This window comes from Loxodonta africana, chromosome X, assembly GCF_030014295.1.
Source record: "Loxodonta africana isolate mLoxAfr1 chromosome X, mLoxAfr1.hap2, whole genome shotgun sequence".
Taxonomy (NCBI): Eukaryota; Metazoa; Chordata; class Mammalia; order Proboscidea; family Elephantidae; genus Loxodonta; species Loxodonta africana.
Window position 1 is genome coordinate 149,790,605 of NC_087369.1, and position 23,825 is coordinate 149,814,429.

Below are 23,825 nucleotides of genomic sequence, written 5' to 3' on the forward strand. Positions count from 1 at the left end.
CTACACCCAATTTTGTTTTTTTTTTTTCTTTTATATTAGGATTCCTTTATCAGTGCTCAAAACTATTTTGCAATGATCAGGAGACAGCATACATGAGTCCTGAGTTTTGTGCTTTACTTTTTTTTAATTTAGAATTTTACATTAGATTTAATTCTAGAAAAGTGGCTGCCACTGACCTATAGATGTGTTTGATAATAATTATATAGGACACCTAGACCAGTGGAATCAATATTTGCACAAGCTGACCTATAAGAAGGTAAAAGGCCTTCTTAATGACACTATGAGCACTAACCACTTTAAATAAAGGTATGCCTCTCCTTTTGGAACTTTCAGGACAGGGAAGTCTTTAAATCTGGCTTATTCCTGGGAGATTTATAAAAGCTATTTTATGTGACTAATGATAATAATAAAACACTTCAATTATAAAAAGCCTTAAAAAATCCTGTTTTATGCAAAACTGTCATTAGTAGTTAGTAAAAAGGCTGACACAAATAAAAAGAAACAGTCTGTTGCAGATATTCATTCATGCAACCTGTTATTCTTCCAATTCTATGACAGACGTACGTTTTGAGTGAAATAGAAGTAACATTTGGCTGCCAAAGTCTTTATAGGAAACTGAGCCAAAAGACATTTTATATTAACATTGAAAATGTCTGATGTTCATTGTGCAAACATTCTCCTTGAGCTTTACCTCAGAACCATAATTGATTTTTAAATTTCCATAAAGTTAGATAACGACAGAATTAGGGGGTTATGGGCCCACTGATAAAAAAAACCCTGGTACTCCTGCAACAGATGTGGAGAAATATTCATCAGTATCAACAAATATAAAAGCTGAAAACAGAATTGAAGAGATTTCTGCAATTTTTATAGCAAGTTTGCTAATTCAATTAAGGCAGAGGAAATTTATCCATTATGGCTAAAAATGCATGTATCCATATATTTATATTTCACAAACTTCCAAAATGAAGTCAGTTATATTTTGAGAAGGAGTAATGAAAATGTATTTGAGCTTTTTACTTAATTAGAATTTATATCCCACTTATTAAAAAATATATATATTTTTTTACTTTTTATTTTCTAAGAGAATTGAAGTTGCTTTATCATACTGTACAACTGAATCAGCAATGATAAAAACATAACTTGTAGTGTGCTGTCAAATCAATTCCAACTCATAGCAACCCTAAAGAACAGAGAAGGACTGGCCCATACAGTTTCCTAGGCTATAATCTTTATGGGAGCAGATTGACAGGTTTTTCTCCCGCGGAGTAGCTGGTAGGTTCCAACTGCCGAACTTTTGGTTAGCAGGTGAATGCTTAACCACTGCTCCAGCAGAGCTCTGGAACCTGTAAAAGAGGACATCTAAGGGAGAATAAAAAATAAGGAAACATTTGGTTTGCTATGTTTTCATTTTTCTGACAAAGGAAAGCATAAAAATTAATAGAGAGACAATTATAAAGATATTACTATCTTATTTCCTAGTTCAGTGATTTCTAAAACCATGTAAGTGCTGACATAATACACTTGTTATTTTCACTTTTGTCCTATTCACTAAATTGTTATATGGGACATTTACTTTAATAATTTCCAATATGAGCTAAATGGAGATGCCCTGAAAATTAAAACAAACAAACAAATGAGCAAACTAGGACTGGATATAGCTTACTCTGATTTGGACAGAAAATAGTCTGTTAAGAGTTTAACATTAGGTATTATACAGAAGAACTGAGATGGATATAAAGGGAAAAAGACATTAGCTATATAATAAAATGGAAAACATTAAATAAAATTATTTAACCACATTGAGCCCAACCAAACTTCTTCATAAACTATAGTTTTTTTTTTTCTTTTTTAAAAGGCAAATCATTAGATAACTATAATCTCATAGAAAACTATGAGAAATAATTTATAAAGCCCATATGACATTAAGTGATGTCTCCAGGCCAAGGATTTTTGAAATATGTAAATAAAAACCTTCAAAATCATCTAATTATTCATATATACATTCCAATCCAGGTGTCTTCATAAAGAAGATTGTTTATATCTCTTGATGGGTGCAATTTGAGGGAGAAAATTGATCTTATAAGGAAATACTACATTGGATAATCATAAGACTCTCTTGGAAACATATGGTCCAATGGTTCTCAAAACTGTGTACATCAGAATCATTCAGGGAGATTTTATGAAGTGGTGATTCTCACATTTCGCTTCTACACTTTCTGATTTAGTAGTTCTGGGATGGGTTGTATAAATTTGAAAAGGTCTAAATGTAATTTTAATCTACAGCCACATTTGAGCATAACTGAACTCACCCGTAACTATTATAAATTCCTTTTAAAATCACTTTATAAAAGGTATTTAAATTTGTTTGTCAGGTCAGAAAATATAGTAGCAGATCAAAAATCTTAAAACGTTTGAGGCCACAAAAAAAAAAAAAAAAGAATTGCATTACCAAGGAATCTGTGGATTATAGTATTGTTATAGTCAAAGGGTACCACCCCAAGGAACATTAGTAAAATGATCTTTATTCCATGTTCAGAAACTATAAAAAAACTATGGACCATATTCTACAAATAGATAGAATATGGTAAAACATTTCACATATTTTATTTCATTGAGAAATAACATAAGTTACATATTTCAGATAAGTTAATTTTTTTTCAAGTATCAAGGTTTTAAATTTAACCTTTTTTATGGTAATTAAAAACTAAGCAATAAACTTATATTTCCAAAGATGGAGAAACAAACAAAATGTACAAAGTATATAAAATAAAGAATTTTAAGATATATCAGACAATGAAAGGGAATGACCCTAAGAGATTGGGAAAAAACTATATCAATAGTTAGATTAAATGTAAATGGTCTAAATACTTTTAATAAAGGAAAAATTGTCAGGTTGGACAAAAAAAGATCAAACTATATGCTTCCTACAAAAGTACACTTTCAATATAAAGAAAATAATAGTTTAAAATTAAGGATGGAAAAAAGATATAATATGCTAGCACTAATCAAAAAAAAAAGGTGGCTATCAGGCAAAGTAGATTTCAGAACAAAGAATATCACCATGGATAAACAATACCATTTCATAATCATAAATTTGTCAATTCATCAAGAGAACTGAACAATCAAATATGTATACATTTTTATCTGCTTCAAAATACATGAAGCAAAAACTGATAGAACTACAAGGACAAACAGACAAATCCACAGTTATTGCCACAGATTTCCACTTGAGAGAAATTAGAGAATCAATATGTTAAAAAAAAATACTATTAATCAACTTGATCTAATTAACATTTGTAAAACATTTCACCTAACAACAACAGAATAACCATTCTTTTTCAAGTGTATGTGGACAGTTTACAAAGACAGACCACAGTCTGAGTCATAAAACAAGTCTCAGTAAATTTATCAGGATTTTCTTAAATAAAAAAAAATATGTTTTCTGACCAAAATGGAATTAAATTATAAATTGAAAACAGAAGCATTTCTTGAAAACACCAAGTATTTGGAAAATATATAAAACACTTCTAAATAACCCATGTGTAAAGGGAAATTAAAATGCATTTGAACCAAATAAAAATGAACACTCATCATATTTAAAATCTCGATGTTGCTACTAAAGCAGCACCTACAGGCAAATTTATAGCAATAAACACCTTCAGTGGAAAAGATGTTTCAAACCAATGACCTCAGATCCCACCTTAAGAAACTAGAAAAAGAAGAACAAAGTAAACCCTAAATAAGTAGAAGAAACAAATAAAGAATATAATAAAGACAACAGAGGAAATAAACTAGAAAACAGAAAAAGAATAAATCAATGAATATGAACACTGATTTTCATTTTTTAGAAGATCGATAAAATTACACATATCTAGCCAGAGATGACATCACTACAGATTCTACAGACAGAGTAATTAGGGATTTTATGGAAAAAAATGTGCCATTAAATTTGACAACTTAGATGAAATGGACAGATTTCTTGAAACATACAAACTACTAAAACTCTCTCAAAAAGAAAAACATAACCTGAACACCCCTATAATAATGAAAGAAATAGATGACATACTTAGAAATTTCAAACAAAGAAAACTCTAGTCCTAGATGACTTCAATTTGCAAAGTCAACAAACTATTTAAAATAAAAATAACAGCAATACTACATAAATGCTGAAAATACTAAAGAGGAAAGAACACTTTCCAATTTATTCCATATAGCAAACATGATGCTCATAATAAAATCTGACAAAGGCATCTCAAGAGAAGAAAATTATAGACTAATATTCCTCATGAATATAGATGCTAAAATTAAAGGGAAAATGTTAACAGATCAAATTCAACAATATGTAAAAACGATAATAAATCATAAGCAAGTGTTATTGATTCCAGAAAAGCAAGTTTTATTAGCATTAAAAAATCCAACAATGTAATTCACTCTATTTAAAAACTGAAATAAAGAAAAACAAAAAACCATAGGCTTAGCTCAGTAAAGCCAGAAAAAATATTTGACAAAGCCCAACATTCATTCCTCATAAAACATCTAAGCAAATTTGGAATAAAAGAGAACTTCCTCAATTTGATGAAGAGCATCTACAAAAAATCTACAATTAACATCATATGAAGTGTTGAAGACAGAATAGTTTCCCCCTAAATTTAAAAACAAGAAAAGGATGTCTTCATTTATCACTTCTACTCAACATTACATTCAAACTCTAGCCAGTGCAACAAGTCAAGAAAAAGAAATAGAGGCAGGGCCAAGATGGTGGAGTAGTCAAATGCTTTCAGTGGTCCCTCTTACAACAAAGACCCGAAAAAACAATTGGAATGATTAACCTAAGGGCGTTGAATATCAAAGGCAAATTTAGAAAATGGAGTGAGCAGCAGGGTAGGGAGAGATGGTTCAGAAGTGGAGAGGAGTTGCTGGAACTGAATCTCTGGGAACCCTCAGACACCATTCCCAGGCGTGACTATGGTGGGGCTGGCGGTAGCATTCCAGACGCAGTTTCTTCAGGGAAGATAGCCAGACGCACAGCCTACTCACACCTCCAGAACCAGAGAAGAATGGCGCTCTGGGTAAAAGCTAAATACTTGCATATATTTTACCACACCCCTAGGCCCCAAGCTGGCTTCACTGGCTTTCGATTTTCCTGGGCCTGAGATTGCTCCTGCTGTGCATTCTGAGCCATTCTCCCAGCCTTGGAGAAGGAATAAATTCACAACTGGGGGAAAAGACGATCTGCCAGCTGCACTGACCTGGGGAACTCAGGACAGAAGTGGCTCCTGTCCAGGCAAAAATAGTCCACGGACTTTGAATACGTTTCCTCCTGCATGGATCCATGTGGGCCTATTTCAGGAGAATAGGCCCTTGTTGCCAGACTGCAACTATTTCAGCTGTGTGGTGGGGAGGTGGGTGTTTGATGTTTGACACCACTTTGCCTATTAAACAGGTTCTTCACCTACCCACATCAGGGGCCTAAGGATGGGTGGCTCCACCCACATCACCTAGCTACCCACAGCAGGGGTCTGGGGATAACTGGTACCTCCCAGTCCTTACATCCAAAAGCTTTGGGTCCCCATGGTCTGTCTGCAGAACCCACCCATCTGTGTGCCCTAGAGAACAGGCACGTGCTTTCTTCACAGACACTCGGGGGGTGGTTGTCAGCCCTCTGCCTTGTTCAGAGCATGACCCCCTGCTGCAACCAGATACTTATACCTACACCAATTACCCCTGCTCCTCTAAGACCGTAGGACAGTGCCCATACCACACACTTGATGACCAACTACCTGGACACCTGAGGTGAATTCATACAAGAAGAGTGAATGGACTTCTAGGCTCATATACCTGATAATAGCTCTAGCCATCTGGTGACAGGACATTAGAGCTTCAAAGGTGAAAATAACCAAGCTAGCTCACTCAAGCAGCATATTGGAGCAAATCAAAATAAAACAAAACAAAGCAAGAAGCTAGGATACAGTAAGCAAACATAAAATAAACTAGTACAATAACTTCTCAATGACTCAGAGACAGCATAAAGAAGCAGATCATGATTGCTTCAACAAGCTCTCAAAACAAAAAAACAGGGGATCTTCTGGATGAAGGTGCCATCCTGGAATTACCAGATGCAAAATACAAAAGATTAATATACAGAAATATTCAAGACATCAGGAACAAGATCAGGAAGGAGATCAGGCAATATGCAGAACAAGCCAAGGAACACACAGATAAAGCAGCTGATTAAAAAGGTTATTCAAGAACATAATGAAAAATTTAAAAAACTGCAAAAATCCATAGAGAGACAGCAATCAGACATTCAGAACACTAACAATAAAATTACAGAATTAGACAACTCAATAGAAAGTCAGAGGAGCAGAATTGAGGAAGTGAAAGGCAGAATTAGTGAGAATGAAGATAAACCACTTGGCACCAATACCAGAAAAATCAGGTAAAAGAATTAAAAAAAATGAAGAAACCCTAAGAATCATGTGGGACTTTATCAAGAGAAATAAGCTACAAGTGATTGCAGTACCAGAACAGTGAGGGGTAACAGAAAATACAGAGAGAATTCTTGAAGATTTGTTGGCAGAAAACTTCCCTGATATTGTGAAAGATGAGAAGATATCTATCCACAATGTTCATCAAACCCCACATAAGTAGATGTTAAAAGAAAGTCACAAGACATAGCATAATCAAACTTGCCAAAACCAAAGATAAAGAGAGAATTATAAGAGCAGCGAGGGATAAACGAAAAGTCACCTATAAAGGAGAGCCAATAAGAATAAGATGGACTACTCGGCAGAAACCATGCAGGCAAGAAGGCAATGGGATGACTTATATAAAGAATTGAAGGAAAAAATTGCCAGCGAAGAATCATATATCCAGCAAAGCTATCTCTCAAATATGAAGAAGAAATGAGGACATTTCCAGATAAATAAGAGTTTACAGAATTCGTAAAAACCAAACCAAAACTATGAGAAATACTAAAAGGAGTTCTCTGATTAGAAAATCACTAATATCAGATATCAACCCAAGACTAGAACACAGGACAGAGCAACCAGATGTCAACCAAGAAGGCAATGGGATGACTTATATAAAGAATTGAAGGAAAAAATTGCCAGCGAAGAATCATATATCCAGCAAAGCTATCTCTCAAATATGAAGAAGAAATGAGGACATTTCCAGATAAATAAGAGTTTACAGAATTCGTAAAAACCAAACCAAAACTACGAGAAATACTAAAAGGAGTTCTCTGATTAGAAAATCAATAATATCAGATATCAACCCAAGACTAGAACACAGGACAGAGCAACCAGATGTCAACCAAGATAGGGAAATCACAAAAATAAATCAATATAAAAAAAAGCTTGAAACAGGGAAAGAGCGATGTCATTATGCAAAAGAAGGCAACATTAAAACAATAAAGAGGGACTAAGAATTGTAGTCATAGATATTTCATGTGTAGAGGAAGACAAGGTGATATAAAGAAATAAAAGTTAGGTTTACACTTAGAAAAGGAGGGGTAAATATTAAGGTAACCACAAAGGAGACTAACAATCCTACTCATCAAAATAAAATACAAGAAAAAAACAAAGGCTCAGCAGAAACAAAAGCAACAAGAGGAAAAGAATATATTAAGATAAATTACTCAGCAGAAAAAATTAAGTCAGAAAAATAAATTGTCAACAACACACAAAAAAAGACAACAGAATGAGAGCACTAAACTCATGAGAAAAAATTTTAAAAAACTCACACATATCAATAATTATGCTAAATGTAAACGGACTAAATGCACCAATAAAGAGACAGAGTGGCAGACTGGGTAAAAAAACATGATCCGTCTATATGCTTCATACAAGAGACACCTTAGACTTAGGGACACAAACGAACTAAAACTCAAAGGATTGGAAAAAATACATATCAAGCAAATAGCAATCAAAAAAGAACAGGAGCGGCAATATTAATTTCTGACAAAATAGACTTTGAAGTTAAATCTACCACAAAGGAAAAGGAAGGACACTATATAATGATTAAAGGGACAATATACCAGGAGGATATAACCATATTAAATATTTATGCACCCAATGATAGGGCTGCAAGATACATAAACTCTAACAGCATTGAAAAATGAGATAGACAGCTCCACAATAATAGTAGGAGACTTCAACACACCACTTTCGGTGAAGGACAGGACATTCAGAAAGAAGCTCAATAAAGACACGGAAGATCTAAATGTAACAATCAACCACCTTGACCTCATAGATATATACAGAACACTCCACCCAACAGCAGCCAAGTATACTTTTCTAGTGCATATGGAAGATTCTCTAGAATAGACCACATATTAGGTCATAAAGCAAGCCTTAGCAGAATCCAAAACATCGAAATATTATAAAGTATCTTCCCTGACCATAAGGCCATACAAGTAGAAATCAATAACGCAAAAAGCAGGGAAAAGAAATCAAACACATGGAAATTGAACAATACCCCGCTCAAAAACGACTGGGTTATAGGAGACATTAAGGATGTAATAAAGAAATTCATGGAATCTAATGAGAATGAAAACACTTCCTATCGGAACCTTTGTTAGTTGCTGTTAGGTGCCGTCAAGTTGGTTCCAACTCATAGCTACATTTAGCACAACAGAACGAAACACTGCCCAGTCCTGCACCACCCTCGCAATCGTTGTTGTGCTTGAGCTCATTGTTGCAGCCACTGTATCAATGAACCTCGTTGAAGGTCCTCCTCTTTTCCGCTGACCCTGTACTTTGCCAAGCATGATGTCCTTCTCCAGGGACTGATCCCTCCTGACAACATGTCCAAAGTATGTAAGACGTAGTCTCATCATCCTTGCCTCTAAGGAGCATTCTGGTTGCACTTCTTCCAAGACAGATTTGTTTGTTCCCTTGGCTGTCCGTGGTATATTCAATATTCTTCACCGACACCACAATTCAAAGGCATTAATTCTTCTTCGGTCTTCCTTATTCATTGTCCAGCTTTCACATGCATATGAGGCAATTGAAAACAACATGGCTTGGGTCAGGCGCACCTTAGTCTTCAAGGTGACATCTTTGCTCTTCAACACTTTAAAGAGGCATTTTGCAGCAGATTTACCCAATGCAATGCGTTGTTTGATTTCTTGACTGCTGCTTCCATGGCTGTTGATGGTGGATGGAAGTAAAATGAAATCCTTGACAACTTCAATCTTTTCTCCGTTTATCATGATGTTGCTCATTGGTCCAGTTGTGTGGATTTTTGTTTTCTTTATGTCAAGGTGCAATCCATACTGAAGGCTGTGGTCTTTGATCTGCATCAGTAAGTGCTTCAAGTCCTCTTCACTTTCAGCAAGCAAGGTTGTGTCATCTGCATAACGCAGGTTGTTAATGAGTCTTCCTCCAATCCTGATGCCCCGTTCTTCTTCACATGGTCCAGCTTCTCGGATTATTTGCTCAGCACACAGATTGAATAGGTATCTTGAAAGGATACACCCCTGTCACACACCTTCCCTGTCTTTAAAACAATCAGTATCCTATTGTTCTGTCTGGACAACTGCCTCTTGATCTGTGTAAAGATTCCTCATGAGCATAATTAAGTGTTCTGGAATTCCCATTCTTTGCAATGCTATCCATAATTTGTTATGATCCACACAGTGGAATGCCTTTGCATAGTCAATAAAACACAGGTAAACATCTTTCTGGTATTCTCTGCCTTCAGCCAAGATCCATCTGATATCAGCAATGATATCCCTCGTTCTACATCCTCTTCTGAATGTATTTCTGGTTTGAATTTCTGGCAGTTCCCTGTCAATACACTGCTGAAGCCGCTTTTGAATAATCTTCAGCAAAATTTTGCTTGCAGTGTTTGATAATTCCTTCATTTGGTTGGATCACCTTTCTTGGGAATGGGCAGAAATACGGATCTTTTCCAGTCGGTTGGCCAGGTAGCTGTCTTCCAAATTTCTTGGCATAGACGAGGGAGCACTTCCAGTGCCACATCCATTTATCAAAACATCTCAATTGATATTTCGTCAATTCCTGGATCCTTGTTTTTCACCAATGCCTTCACTGCAGCTTGGACTTCTTCCTTGAGTACCTTGGTTCCTAATCATATGCTACCTCTTGAAATGGTTGAACATTGGCAAATTCTTTTTGGTATAATGATTCTGTGTATTCCTTCCATCTTCTTTTGATGCTTCCTGCATCTTTGATATTTTCCCCATAGAATCCTTCACTATTTCATTATAATGCTATAAATTTTCTTTTGTGGTTTCTTATGTGGCCCATTGTTTATTTAGGAGTGTGTTGTCTAATTTCCATGTATTTGTGAATTTCTCAAATGTTGTTCCATAATTTATTTGTAATTTCATTCCACTGTGGTCACAGAACACACTTTTAATGATTTCAATCATTCTTATGTTTTTTGAGACCGGTTTTGTGACCCAACATATGGTCTATCCTGTTCAAGTTTGTTTTACTGATACCCACCATGGTCAGAGCAAATCTTCTATGCGCTTTCAGTCCTATGGATGTTTTGACACTTCTTTATCCACCAAGAATATATTTAATTTTTAAACATTATAAGTGCATTGAAAACTATTTGCATTTGGTCATTGTTGAGGGCAATATTGTGTATGTTAATTATGTCAATTTTATAAATCATGTTCAAATCTTTTCTTTTCTCTGTTGATAGGAATATGTCACTATGATGGTGGATTTTTCGTTTTCCCCTTTTGCTTCTTACAAAATTTGTATCTTTCATTTGATTTTTTTAAGTTTTGCTCATAAAAATTTTTAAATTGTGATACATTTATAGTGGATTGACTCATTCATCATTGTGAAATATCCCTCTTTTTCTCTAGTAAGGATTCTTGACTTAAAATTAGTTTTATCACATATTAATATAGGTACACCAGCTTTATTGTTAAATTTTGTATGGTACATAAATTTCACATTATTTTACTTTCAAACTTCCTACATCCTTTTATTTAATGGATGTTTTCTGCAAACAGCTTATAAATTGTGCATTTTATAATCTAAACCATCTCTATCTTTAAATTGGAGAGTTTAGTCCTTTTATATTTAATGTAATTACTGATATAGTTGGGATCATTACTACCCTTTTATTACTTGTTTCCCATTTGTCACTCCTGTTAATATGTTTCTTTTTTTCCTCGTTCTTGTCCTTTTAGGAACTATGCAATTCCTTTTTAATTTGACCATTTTCAAATCGTTACTTTTATATTCTTGTATAACCTAAAAATTATAACACGAATCCTTGACCTTTTACAGACTAATATAAACCAATTCATTTACCACCTCCCAAACCAAAAAAAAACAAACCCGTTGCCGTCGAGTCGATTTCAACTCATAGCGACCCTATAGGACAGAGTAGAACTGCCCCACAGAGTTTCCGAGGAGTGCCTGGTGGATTCAAGCTGCCCACCTTTTGGTTAGCAGCCGTAGCACTTAAGCACTAAGCCACCAGGTTTTCCTACCACCTGCCGGATAACGATAAAAACTTTAAATAGTTTAGGTCCATTTACCCACATTTTTGTTGGAAACCCTGGTGGCACAGTGGTGAAGCGCTACGGCTGCTAACCAAAACGTTGGCAGTTTGAATCCACCAGGAGCTCCTTGGAAACTCTATGGGGCAGTTCTACTCTGTCCTAAAGGGTCGCTATGCCTACATATAAAAGACAAATCTAGATTGTATCATTGTTTTTTACATATTCATTTGTATTTTCTCTCATATTTGTATTTGCTGTTGCTCTTCATTTCTTTCTGCACTAGAATGATTTTATCTGGGATAATTTTATTTCTGCCTTAAAACTTCCTTTAATATTTCTTTAAATGCAAGTCTGGATGCAATTAATTATATTGCTTTTTATCTGTCTAGATATGTTTTTGTTTTCCTTCATTTTTTAATAGTAGTTTTGGTTGTTATATACAGAATGATAAGTTGTGTGTTTTTATCTTCCAGCATTTCAAATACATTCCCTTTTCTTTTTGATTTCTGTTTCTGTTATAATGTCATTTATAAGCTTTACTCTCCTACTTTTGAAGTTGTGTCTTTTTTCTCCATAGTCTTTATCATATTTTGTTCACTTTTTTTTTATTTGAGCAGTTTGAATATGGTTTGATTAGTTGTGAATTTCTTTGCATTCATTCTAATTTATTTTTTCAAAAATTTAGATGAGTGGCTTGGTTTATTTCTTTTTTTTTAATACTTGATTATTATTTTATCAAATATTTCTTCTGCTCCACACCCATTTGACTCAACTCCAGGCTGATAAATACATGTATACTAGGCCTTTTAACGCTATTAAATGTATCATTTATCTTCTTTAATTTTACTCCACCTTTTTTGCTCTCTGAGGAAATAACAGCCAACCTTTTTTTTTAATTTGATGAAAACAAGAAACTCATACAAATAAGACACTAATTTGCCCCAAGCACAAGAAACATAAAGAAAACTACACTGAGGCATGCGAAAATCAAGTTACCTAGGGACAGTGATAAAGTGAGTATCTTAAAAGTAGAGAAGACATGTTACATATAAAAGATTAAAAGTACGAGTGATGACAGATTTCTCATCAGAAAAAATGAAAACTACAATGCAGTGGCACATTATATGTATGAAAGAAAGAAAAAAAAAAACCTGGAAGCTTAGAATACTATGCACAGTGATAATATGATTCAAAAACAGGGTCCAATTATATTCATCTAACAAAGGAGTTATTACTGGGAAAAACTAAAGATAATGCCATATTTTTACACAAAAAACACATGCCTTCTACTTTTCTTTGCCAACCACCCCCTCCCCCCATGAGGTATTTTCATAAGTGCCACCATGTCAATTTTTTTTTTACATGTTGCTGAAAAAAAAATAATTAGCGTAATACGCTTACAAAAATACCTCACTAGGGGAGCGTGTGGTTGAGAAACAAATGTAGAAGGTGCATATTTTTCCATTAAAAAAAAGTGGTACATGGATGGAAGAGGTAGAAAAGAATGAGTGAAAGAAAAAGATCTCATATTTCTATTCATTTTTTATTCAAAATATATGAAAAACATGCTGCCATTCTCATTGCCCTCCTCACTGCTATATACAGTCGTTACTATGTTATTTTGCCAAAACTGCCTGTTGGCACTCAGGAAACATTATCACATCTTTGTCCTTATGGTTTTAGATACAGTTGAGACTCTGCCTATGATATGCACTTGAGAGACATTTCGATAGCAGAAGGATAATAAATGCCATTGTTCTTTATTACAAGCAGCAGCAGCATCTGTAGGAACTGGTTTTGCCAGATATGACTAATTGTCACAGTCAGCCAAACTTAATCTTTTCTTTAGTGTCACATACCTCTGAGCTGCAGGGAAAGTGTGATGTTGTCGGTGGTTTCCTACATTTTCCTGACCACAGCTGTAATAGTGAATCTGGAAGCTACTAGTGCTCCACAATCAACTTCCCCTCTTTTCAATGGTTTTAAGCATCTAATTCCCTATGTTAAGCCCCTTTTTGCTGTAAATACCTAGAATGGTTTTTACGTTCCATACCACATATTGATACAGCTTCATTATCTTAATGTCTGAGATGACTACTTTTGGGAGACCTAATCCAATTTTATGCTCTTAAGTGAATTATTCAATTCAGCAAGCACTTGTGTTTTCATGGCTTTTTCAAGTTCATTTTTCCTCAAATAAAATGGAAAAAATATGAACTGCTGCATTAGCTTATGGCAGTCTGCATTTGTAAATATAGCCTTGGAAACCCTATGGGGCTATTCTACTCTGTCCTATAGGGTCACTATGAGTTGAAATCAACTCGACAGCCATGTTTTGTTTTGTTTTAATATATGTTTAAAAATAAATACCTTTGCATTAGATACATGATTACATCTGTCATATTATAATGAGAATTGACAGTATTATAAATTTTACATTTTAACTTAATAAACATATTTTCCCTCTATGTACAACAATCTACCTTTGTAGTACTGCAAAGATGAATAAATTATGGTCCCTTTCTCAATGTGTTCACGACCTAGTAGCAAGTGGCAGGCATGGACTTGTCAAATTATAGCAATCTTAGATTATGATGAATTCAAGATAGAGGTTTAAACAAAATGCTATGGTAGCTCAGGCAAGATTTTAGTTCTGCATCAGGGAGTTGATAAACCTTGATGGACGAAGGGAAATATTATCTGGTACTTGAAATTTGATTGAGGCTAACGAGGAGAGAGTATTTTGGTCACACAGTAAGGACATATACACATACAAATAAATGGACTATTGGATAACTGAAAAATTTGACAATATTGGAGTCTAAGTTGGATGCTATCAGAGTGAATTTGAACTTTATTCTCTATGCAATCAGCAGCAAACAAAGTAGTATTAGTAATGGAGCACATGATGAAAGCTGGTTTTAGAAAGAACTCCAGTAGCAATGAGAATTATGGAACGGAGGAGGAGTAATAGCTGTCCTGTAAATACCGATGCCCTTTTCTTGCTTTGATTTTAAAGCCTATTCTGTAAAGGTGGCATCGTCTCATTGATGATTACCTTAAAAAGAAAGATGAAGTAATTAGCAAATGAATTTCCTCAGACCACGGTCTAAAGCCAAACTTTTCAAAAAGAATTCTTTCTTTTTGCTGTATATTATAAGACTTTATGAGATCATAGTTATCTTAAATTTTTTAATTATAATTTTATTTTTCTGTATGTCTTTAAACACTTTCATAATATGTATAAATGATGCGTTTGTATAATCTGTCTACTTTGGTATCTTTGATCGGTTTATTTTGTGTGTATGAATTTGTTTTATTATTATTAAATCCCTAATGAATTGTAAGAACTGAGAAATCCTTGAGACTTGAGTGGAGCATTAGAGATAGGGTCTCAAACTTTGTGTAGTTTACAATACTAATAAATTTCATATTCCAAAAAAATCAATATACTATCATCTTATCCAGAAAAAAAAAAAAAGATAGTTTATTACCTACATTTCTCTAGTTTATCAAGGAGGGGGGGAAACTTTCTCTGATTTTCTCTTTATTATCCTTTTTCTTACTCTCCCTCTTGTCACTGAAGACATTTTTACTTGGATCCAAGGGACAAAAATGCAGTTTAAATAAATTTATATGCTGTAATTAAGCTTAGGACATGATTTTTAGTTTAAAAAAATTGAGGTCACAATTAGTGCGTTCTTTTGTCACATTTAAACAGAAAAGTTTCCATTATTTAATCACTATATATTTTTGCTTAGTGGAGTAATATAATATTATTTTTCTGTTTTATTACCCCTTTCCTGAAGTTCTATTGTTAATGACAGAATGGCAATGTTGAAAGAATGCATTTCACCTGATCCTTCTGAGTGTCTTTGATGTCACACTTTTGAATTAAACTAAAGAATATTCCTAACATTTGTTGCATTCCAAAGACAAGAAAAAGAAACTCATACCAAAATATTTAAAGAGTCCTAGCTTCTCAAATTAGCCTTAGCTTGACTAATAAACCAAAAATAATCCAATGCCATTGAGTCAATGCTGACTCATAACAACCGTATAGGACAGAGTAAAACTACCCCATAGGGTTTCCAAGGAGCTCCTGATGGATTTGAACTGCTGATCTTTTGGTTAGCAGCTGTAGCTTTTAACCACTACACCACCAGGGTTTCCCTTAGCTTGACTAGGGAATAAAACCTATGTTCTTGACTCACTGGGTTTTAATTCACCATCAGAACTATCTCCAGAGGATTGCATTTTTACATTTAGTGAAACTCTCCTTGCTTGTCATTCTTAATTGAGAGCACTGGCACAACTTGCACACCAGTACAGAGACCATCAGTAAAAATGTCACATCAAAATGAATTAAAGTGAATATATTTTTAGACTATCAGTACTTCTGTCAGGACATTACCCATCTTGACTCTGACATATTAATTATTTCTCATGGCTGATTTTTCCTGCTGCAATGTTTACATCAGCAAGTACAATTGCCTACACAATGTAAAATCAGTTGGCATAAAGCTAAAATAAAAATTGTGTGATATCAGCACAAATATGAGCATACAGAGTAACTGAACAAAAGAGCAATTATAAAAAAAAGGACAAAGTTAAGATAATTAGTATATCATAAATAGAGCATATCAAATTGAAATGAAAAAGAATCACTATTCAGTCCAATATGTTACCATAAATAGTAATCCAGGAATGAGCTAATGAACTAACTCTATAAAATATATATATATATATTTCACATTTTATACCTAAATAGCTTCTACATGGCAGTGGTTTACAGCCAGGGGATGAATATAAGAATAATTTTTTCAGCTTTCTCAAAATATCCATTATAGCTTTGTCACTTGAACAAAAACACTGGGAAAAAAACTAAAAGATCAACAATAGGAGATGATTAGTTAAACACATTATAATATATCAAATCTAATTTCTATGGAAGAGACATAAAAATGATACTTTATTAACATGAAAAATGCCACAACGTTGAAATAAATAAGCCAGAATCAGAACTGCATGCACAGTATGCACATGGGAGAGGGTGGTAAAAAAGAGACAGAGGTTAGAGAAAACACACTATGAAACAACTATGGTTATCCCTGAATGGCGGAATTCAAATCTAATCTTCCTTTTTCATTTACTTTTTTTTTTGCTTATCTGTATTTTCAAATTTGTCATCCATCAACACATATTACATATTACTTGTGCTAAAAAAAAAAGTACATATTATATAAATAATTTCAGTTCTGTGGCCAGCTCTTACTAATCTGAGGTAATTATTTTTTTTACTGATCGTTCTTTCCTAGGGTATCAGTATGATGTAAACACAATCTGTTGAAAAGTGAAAATTGAAAAATCCAGTCAACTGTGTCTCTTGTCCATACATTTTTTTTTCTGTGAACTGAATTACCTGAAAGTTTAGGTGACTTATGGTAATAATAATGCAATACACTCAAAAAAAAAAAAAAAACACTCAATAGTAAATGGAAAATATATCCTTCAAACTACAATTGTCATAAATAGTACCTTAGAACTCCAAAAGATCTTTGAAATCAGAACACGATTCTGCTTTTTTTAGAGATGAAGAAATTGAGTCATCATTGGTCTTTTTTATTTAAAGTGGCTACTGAAAACATGCAGTACTGGTTGCGCAGTGGTTAAGAGCTCAGCTGCTAAACAAGAAATCAACAGTTTGAATCCACCAGCCACTCCTTGGAAACCCTATGGGGCAGTTCTACTCTGTCCTATAGGGTCGTTATGAGTCAGAATGGACTCAATGGCAATGGGCTTTTTTTTTTTTTATTGAACACATATTTATTTTTAAAACTGCCTAGGAAAAAATGGCAAAAACAACAAAAAAGCCATACAACTTGAGCAAAATAAAGAAAAAAGAAACACCAGAATTATTCCCCACACACTTCTTCCAGTCAGTCTCTCCAGGGCTGTGAAATTTTGGATTAAACTAAACTGTTCTTTGAAGAAGAGATATAAATTAGAACCAAGGAGTTACTGTTTTCAAACTGATCATCTTGTTCTCGCTGGCTTCTGAGCCGTTGTTCTTAAATCTGTGTGAAAATTTCTGAGCCTCAGGGCAAAATTCTCCTCACTTGTAAAGTGGTCAGATTTCTAGCAAATCCAATCATGTACAATTAGTAATTTACCTGGAATTTAGGTAACAAAAACAACAAGATCTCTGTGTTCCAAAACTCTGTCATAATCGGAAGCCTGCCAAATAAGAAAGAGGAACAAAGGTACCGGATGTGAATTGCACCTAGCAAGTAGCTGCAGTTGTCATAGTTTTATTTATTTTTTTCAGTTTGTTTCCCTAGGCCAAAAATGTGCTAAGCCGACTTCAAGTTTGAAGTATTCAGCAGACGATGACAAGGCATGGCCACCAGAAATGTGCAGCTAATTTCCCTGACAGATATGGTAATGTTGTATCAGTTACTGGAGCTACTTACTGTGTTGCTGTATGAACATATGCAGCAAAACAAACTGGAATAGAAAGGAACCTGTCCCCTATTGGCAGAGTCACCCCAAAGAAATGGAGAGATCAGTAATCAAACCAGCTGGTAGTGTAATAGTGAATTGTTTCAAAAACCAACTCATAATTGATACCAAGTAAAAGTACTGGCATACCAATTAAAATCTACCACTCATCTGCCATTTTGTCATACTGTGGAGGCTTGCATGTTGCTGTCATGCTGGAAGCTATGCCAGCAGTATTTCCAATACCAGCAAGGTCACCCATGGTGGGCAGATTTTGGTGGAGCTTTGAAAATAAGACAGACTAGGAAAAAGGACCTGGTGATTTACTTCTAAAAGAAAAACTGACCAGTGAAAACCTTATGAATAGCAGTGGAACTCTGTGTGATACCGTGTCAAAAGCTGAGCCCCTCAGGTTGGAAGACACTCAAATACTACTGGAGAAAAGCTGTCTCCTCAAAGTAAAGTTGATCTTAACGATGTGAATGGAGTCGAGCTTGCCCGTTACAAGGATGTGATTTTTTGGGGACCAAAGGGTGGAATATCATGGATTGAATTGTGTCCCCCAAAAAATATGTGTCAACTTGGTTAGGCCATGATTCCCAGTATTCTGTGGTTGTCTTCCATTTTGATTGTAATTTTATGTTGAGAGGATTAGGATGGGTTTGTAACACCACTCTTACTCAGGTCACTTCCCCAATCCAAGGTAAAGGGAGACTCCCTGGGGTGGGGCCTGCACCACATTTTATCTCTCAAAAGATAAAAGGAAAGGAAAGCAAGCAGAGGTAGGAGGACCTCATACCACCAAGAAAGCAGCACCAGAAGCAGAGCACGCCCTTTGGACACAAGGGTCCCTGTGCCTGAAAAGCTCCTGGACCAGGGGAAGATGGAGGACAAGGACCTTCCTCCAGAGCCAAAAGAGAGAGAAAGCCTTCCCCTGGAGCCAATGCCCTGAATTTGGACTTGTAACCTACTAGACTGTGAGGAAATAAATTTCTCTTTGTAAAGCTATGCACTTGTGGTATTTCTGTTATGGCAGCACTAGAGGACTAAGACATGGACCTCACCAGATGGAATACACAGCAATTAAATCAAGTACATCTGTGGAAGAAGACAATGAAGAAGCTCAATATTATCAGTCAGAACAAGGCCAAGACGTTACTACAGAACAGACCATCAATTGCTCATATGCAAGTTCAAGTTGAAACTGAAGAAAATTAAAACAAGCCCACAACAGCCAAAGTACAACCTTGAGTTTATTCCATCTGAATGTAGAGACCCTCTCAAAAATAGGTTTGACAAATTGAACACTAATGATCAAACACCAGATGAGTTGTAGAAGAACATCATGTATGTAGAATGCAAAAGGTCATTAAAAAGAGAGAAAACAACAAAATAGATGTCAGAAAAGATTTTGGAACTTGTTCCTGAATGTAGAGTAGCTAAAGTGAATGGAAGAAATGACCACCTCAAAGAGATGAACAGATTTCAAAGGGTGGCTCAAGAAGACAAAGTAAAGTATTATAATGAAATGTGCAAAGACCTGGAGTTAGAAAATTTAAAGGAAAACACACCCTCAGCATTTCTCAAGCTGAAAAAATGAAGAAATAATTCAAGCAATACTGAAGGATACTAGCGGCAAAATATTGAATGACCTAGGAAGCATCAAAAGAAGATTGAAGAAATACAGAGTTACTGTGCCAAAAAGAATTGGTTAATTTTCAACCATTTCGGGAGGTATTATATGATCAAGAACTGATGGTACTGAAAAAAGAAATCCAAGCTACACTGAAGGCATTGGCAAAGAACAAGGTTGCAGGTATTGACGGAATACAAATTGAGAGGTTTCAAAAAACAGATGCAACAATGGAAGCACTCACTCATCTATGTCAAGGAATTTGGAAGAGAGCTACTGGACCAACTGACTGGAAGAGAGCCATATTTGTGCCCAAATGTTTCAGAAAGCTGATCCAACAGAATGTGGAAATTATCAAACAACATCATTAATATCACACGCAAGTAAAATTTTGCTGAAGATCATTCAAAAACGGTTGCAACAGTATATCAACAGGGAACTGCCAGAAATTCAAGGCGGATTCAGAAGAGGATGTGGAAAGAGGGATATCATTGCTGATGTCAGATGGATCTTGGCTGAAAGCAGAGAATACCAGAAAGTTTACCTGTGTTTTATTGACTATGCAAAGGCATTTGACTGTGTGGATCATAACAAATTATGGATAAAGTTAATTGCGCACATGAAAGACCTGTATGTACGTAGACCAAGAGGAACACAGAACAAAAGGACACTGCATGGTTTAAAATCAAGAAAGGTGTGTGTCAAGGTTACATCCTTTCACCACACTTATTCAATCTGTATGCTGAGCAAATACTCCAAGAAGCTGGACTATATGAAGAAGAATGTGGCATCAGAATTGGTGGAAGATTCGTTAACAACCTGTGGTGTGCTGATGATGCAATCTTGCTAGCTAAGCAAAGACGACTTGAAGCACTTACTGATGAAGATCAAAGACTATAGCCTCCAATATGGATTTCACCTCAACATAAATAAAACAAAAATCCTCACAATTGGACCAATAAGCAACATCATGATAAACAGAGAATCTGCTGAAGCTGTCAAGAATTTCATTTTACTTGGATCCAAAATCAACACCTATGGAAGCAGTAGTCAATAAATCAAACAATATATTGCATTGGGCAAATCTGCTGCAAAAAAACAAAAGCCATTAACTGTTGCCGTTGAGTCGATTCTGACTCATAGTGACCCTATAGGACACAGTAGAACTGCTTTATAGGGTTTCCAAGGAGCGGCTGGTGGATTCGAACTGCCCACCTTTTGGTTAACAACAGACCCTCATGTTACCTTGCGGACTAAGGTGTGCCTGACCCAAGCCGTGGTATTTTAAATCACCTGATATGCATGGAATACTAGACAATGAATAAGGAAGACTGAAGAAGAATTGATGCCTTTGAATTACGGTGTTGGCAAAGAACATTGAATATACCATGGACTGCCAGAAGAACAAAATCTGTCTTGGAAGACGTACAGCCAGAATGCTCCTTAGAAGTGAGGACAGCGATACTTTGTCTCGTGTACTTTGGACATGCTATCAAGAGGGATCAGCCCCTAGAGAAGAACATCATGCTTGGTAATGTACAGGGTCAGTGAAAGAGAGGAAGACCCTCAATGAGATGGATTGACACAGTGGCTGCAACACTGGGCTCAAGTATAGCAATGATTATGAGAATGGTGAAGGTCCGGGCAGTGGTTCATTCTATTATATAGGGTCGCTATGGGTCGGAACTGACTCAATGGCACCTAACAACAACAACATATTTCTGGCAGTGTAAATCTTCTGGCTTTGTTCAAGATTATCCTGGCTATACTTAGGTATTATAATTCCATACGGCATTAAGGAGCAAGAAAACACTGACTCCAACTCCATATCAAGTGGTGCGAATAACTGTGGGAGAATCAAGATTCACCAATTAAAAGGGCTACAAATCCAGGTTTTGAATTAATCAAAATATACAACCACCTCTCCTATGTGATATCTTCCTGTGGCAGAGGTTTTTAGTGCTCAGAAAATATTCATGTTTCTCCATTGCAGTTATGTTGAGCATATGTGACTGAGTTTTCCTTGCCAATGGGATATGGGCCAAGGATACAGAAGCCACTTCCAGACCTGGTCCTTCAAATAATCCTGTGTTATCCTCTCTTTCTCTCTTTGTCTGCTGAAGTAACCTTGGAGGCCATTTGTACCAGATGGTCTCACTAAGGGAAGAAGAAGGGCCAGTTGACTTGTAACTGGACTCTTGTGTGAATAAGACATTAACCTTTATCGAGCTCTAGAAATTTGGGTAGTTATTTGTTACCACAGCATGGCCTAGACTATCTTAACTAACAGACCTCCTACCCTCTCCAGAGGCAATCATCATGATACCTTTAGATAGATGTAAAGATAGATAAGATTATAATTTTGAGCAATTTAAAATTTTACATTTTCGTAAGAAATATATGTGTTACATTCTGCAATTTTTTCCGATCAGCATTATGACTGAGATGTATCCATGCTGATTTATATCTCTATCTCTGTCTCCGTCTCTGTTTCTGTCTGTCTCTATCTCTATATATCTATATCGGTATCTATATCTATATCTCTATGGTGGGTTGGGATCATCTCTATCAACTCTATCATCTCTATCTCCATCTCTATTATCTCTATATCTGTGTATCTGTATCCACATCAGTAGCTACATCTACGTATATTTCTCTGCCTTAAAGTTGTTGTTGTTAGGTGCCGTCGAGTCGGTTCCAACTCATAGTAATCCTATAGGACAGAGTAGAACTGCCCCATAGGGTTCCAAGGCTGTAATCGTTATGGAAGCAGACTGCCACATCTTTCTCCTGGGGAGTGATTTGTGGGTTTAAACTGCCAACCTTTCCATTAGCAGCTGAGCGCTTAACCGTTGTGCCACCAGGGCTCACTCAGCAATGGGTAAGTGTATCAACTTCCCCACATCCATGCCAACATTTGTTATTTTCTGTTTTTGTTTTTTTATCTTAGCCATTCTAGTAGGAGTAAAATGGTTACTTCACTATGGTTTTGATTTGCAACTCTGATGACTGGTAAAAAAAAAGGTAGCGAGTCGGAATCAACTTGACCGCACTGGGCTGGGTGATGACTGATAATGCTCAGCATCTTCTCGTGTGTTTGTGGCCATTTGAATGTCCTCTTTGGTGAAATGCCTATTCAAGTCATTTGCCCATTATGTGACTTGGGTTATTTGTCTTTTTGCTGTTAAGTTGTTGAAGTTTTCTATATATTTTGGTTATTATATTCTTGTCAGAAATATGGTTTCCTTAGATATTCTCCCAGTTGATAGCTTGTCTTTTTACTTTTTTGATAAAGGCTGTTGATGAATAAGCTTTTAGTTTTATGAGGTTCCATTTATTTATTTTGTTTTTTGCTGTCTGTGTTTTCGTTATTATATTAGATAATCCATTTGTTGAAAGCTAGGCCTGACGGTGTTGCCCCTGCTTTTTCTTCTAAGAATTTTATGGTTTTAGTTTGCACATTAGGTCCTTATTCCATTTTGAACTTGTTTTTGTGTATGGTGTCAGGCATGGATCCTGTTTCATTTTTCTGCATGTAGAAATCCAATATTCCCAGCACCATTTATTGAGGAGATCCTTTTCCTCCAGCTTTAAAAACAAAAAACCTTTATCACTGATTTTTAAATAATTTGAGGATACGCTTTATTGTAATTTTCTTCAGGTTTTCTGCGGTTGAGATTCATTGATCTCCTTGGATCTTTGGTTTTATAGTTTTTATGAAATTTGGAAAATTTCCATTCATTATTTCTTCAAATATTCCCCCTCTCCTTTGTGAACTCTAAAAAAAGGCTGCCTTAAATTGTCCTAAAGTTTAGTTCAGTTTTTTTTAATTCACTGTTGTGTTATTTATAGTTTCAATTGTTCTATCTTCAAGTTTACTATTTGTTTTTTTCATCTATAGTGTCTAAAGTGCATTATCCCTTACATTATCCCTTACAGCTCAGGCATTGTGTTTTTCATGTCTTGAAGTTTTATTTGAGTATTTTTATACATTTCATGTATCTGCTTAACATGTTCAACCTTTCCCCTATGAATATATGGACTATAATCCTACTAGATGTTTTAATGCTGTTACCTATCTCCATCTTTTGAGACTTTCTATTAAATGATTTTCTCTTTTAGTTGGTTACATTTTCCTGCTTCTTTTCACATTTGGTGATTTTTGCCTGGATGCCAGACAATGTGATTTTG

General features: G+C 35.3%; 1 pseudogene; it reads left to right on the forward strand.

Annotated features, from left to right (window-relative positions):
* The first annotated feature begins 14,396 nt into the window (after positions 1-14,396).
* Positions 14,397-18,156, forward strand: LOC111751836 (cytochrome c oxidase subunit 7B, mitochondrial-like; annotated as a pseudogene).
* The last annotated feature ends 5,669 nt before the right edge of the window (positions 18,157-23,825 follow it).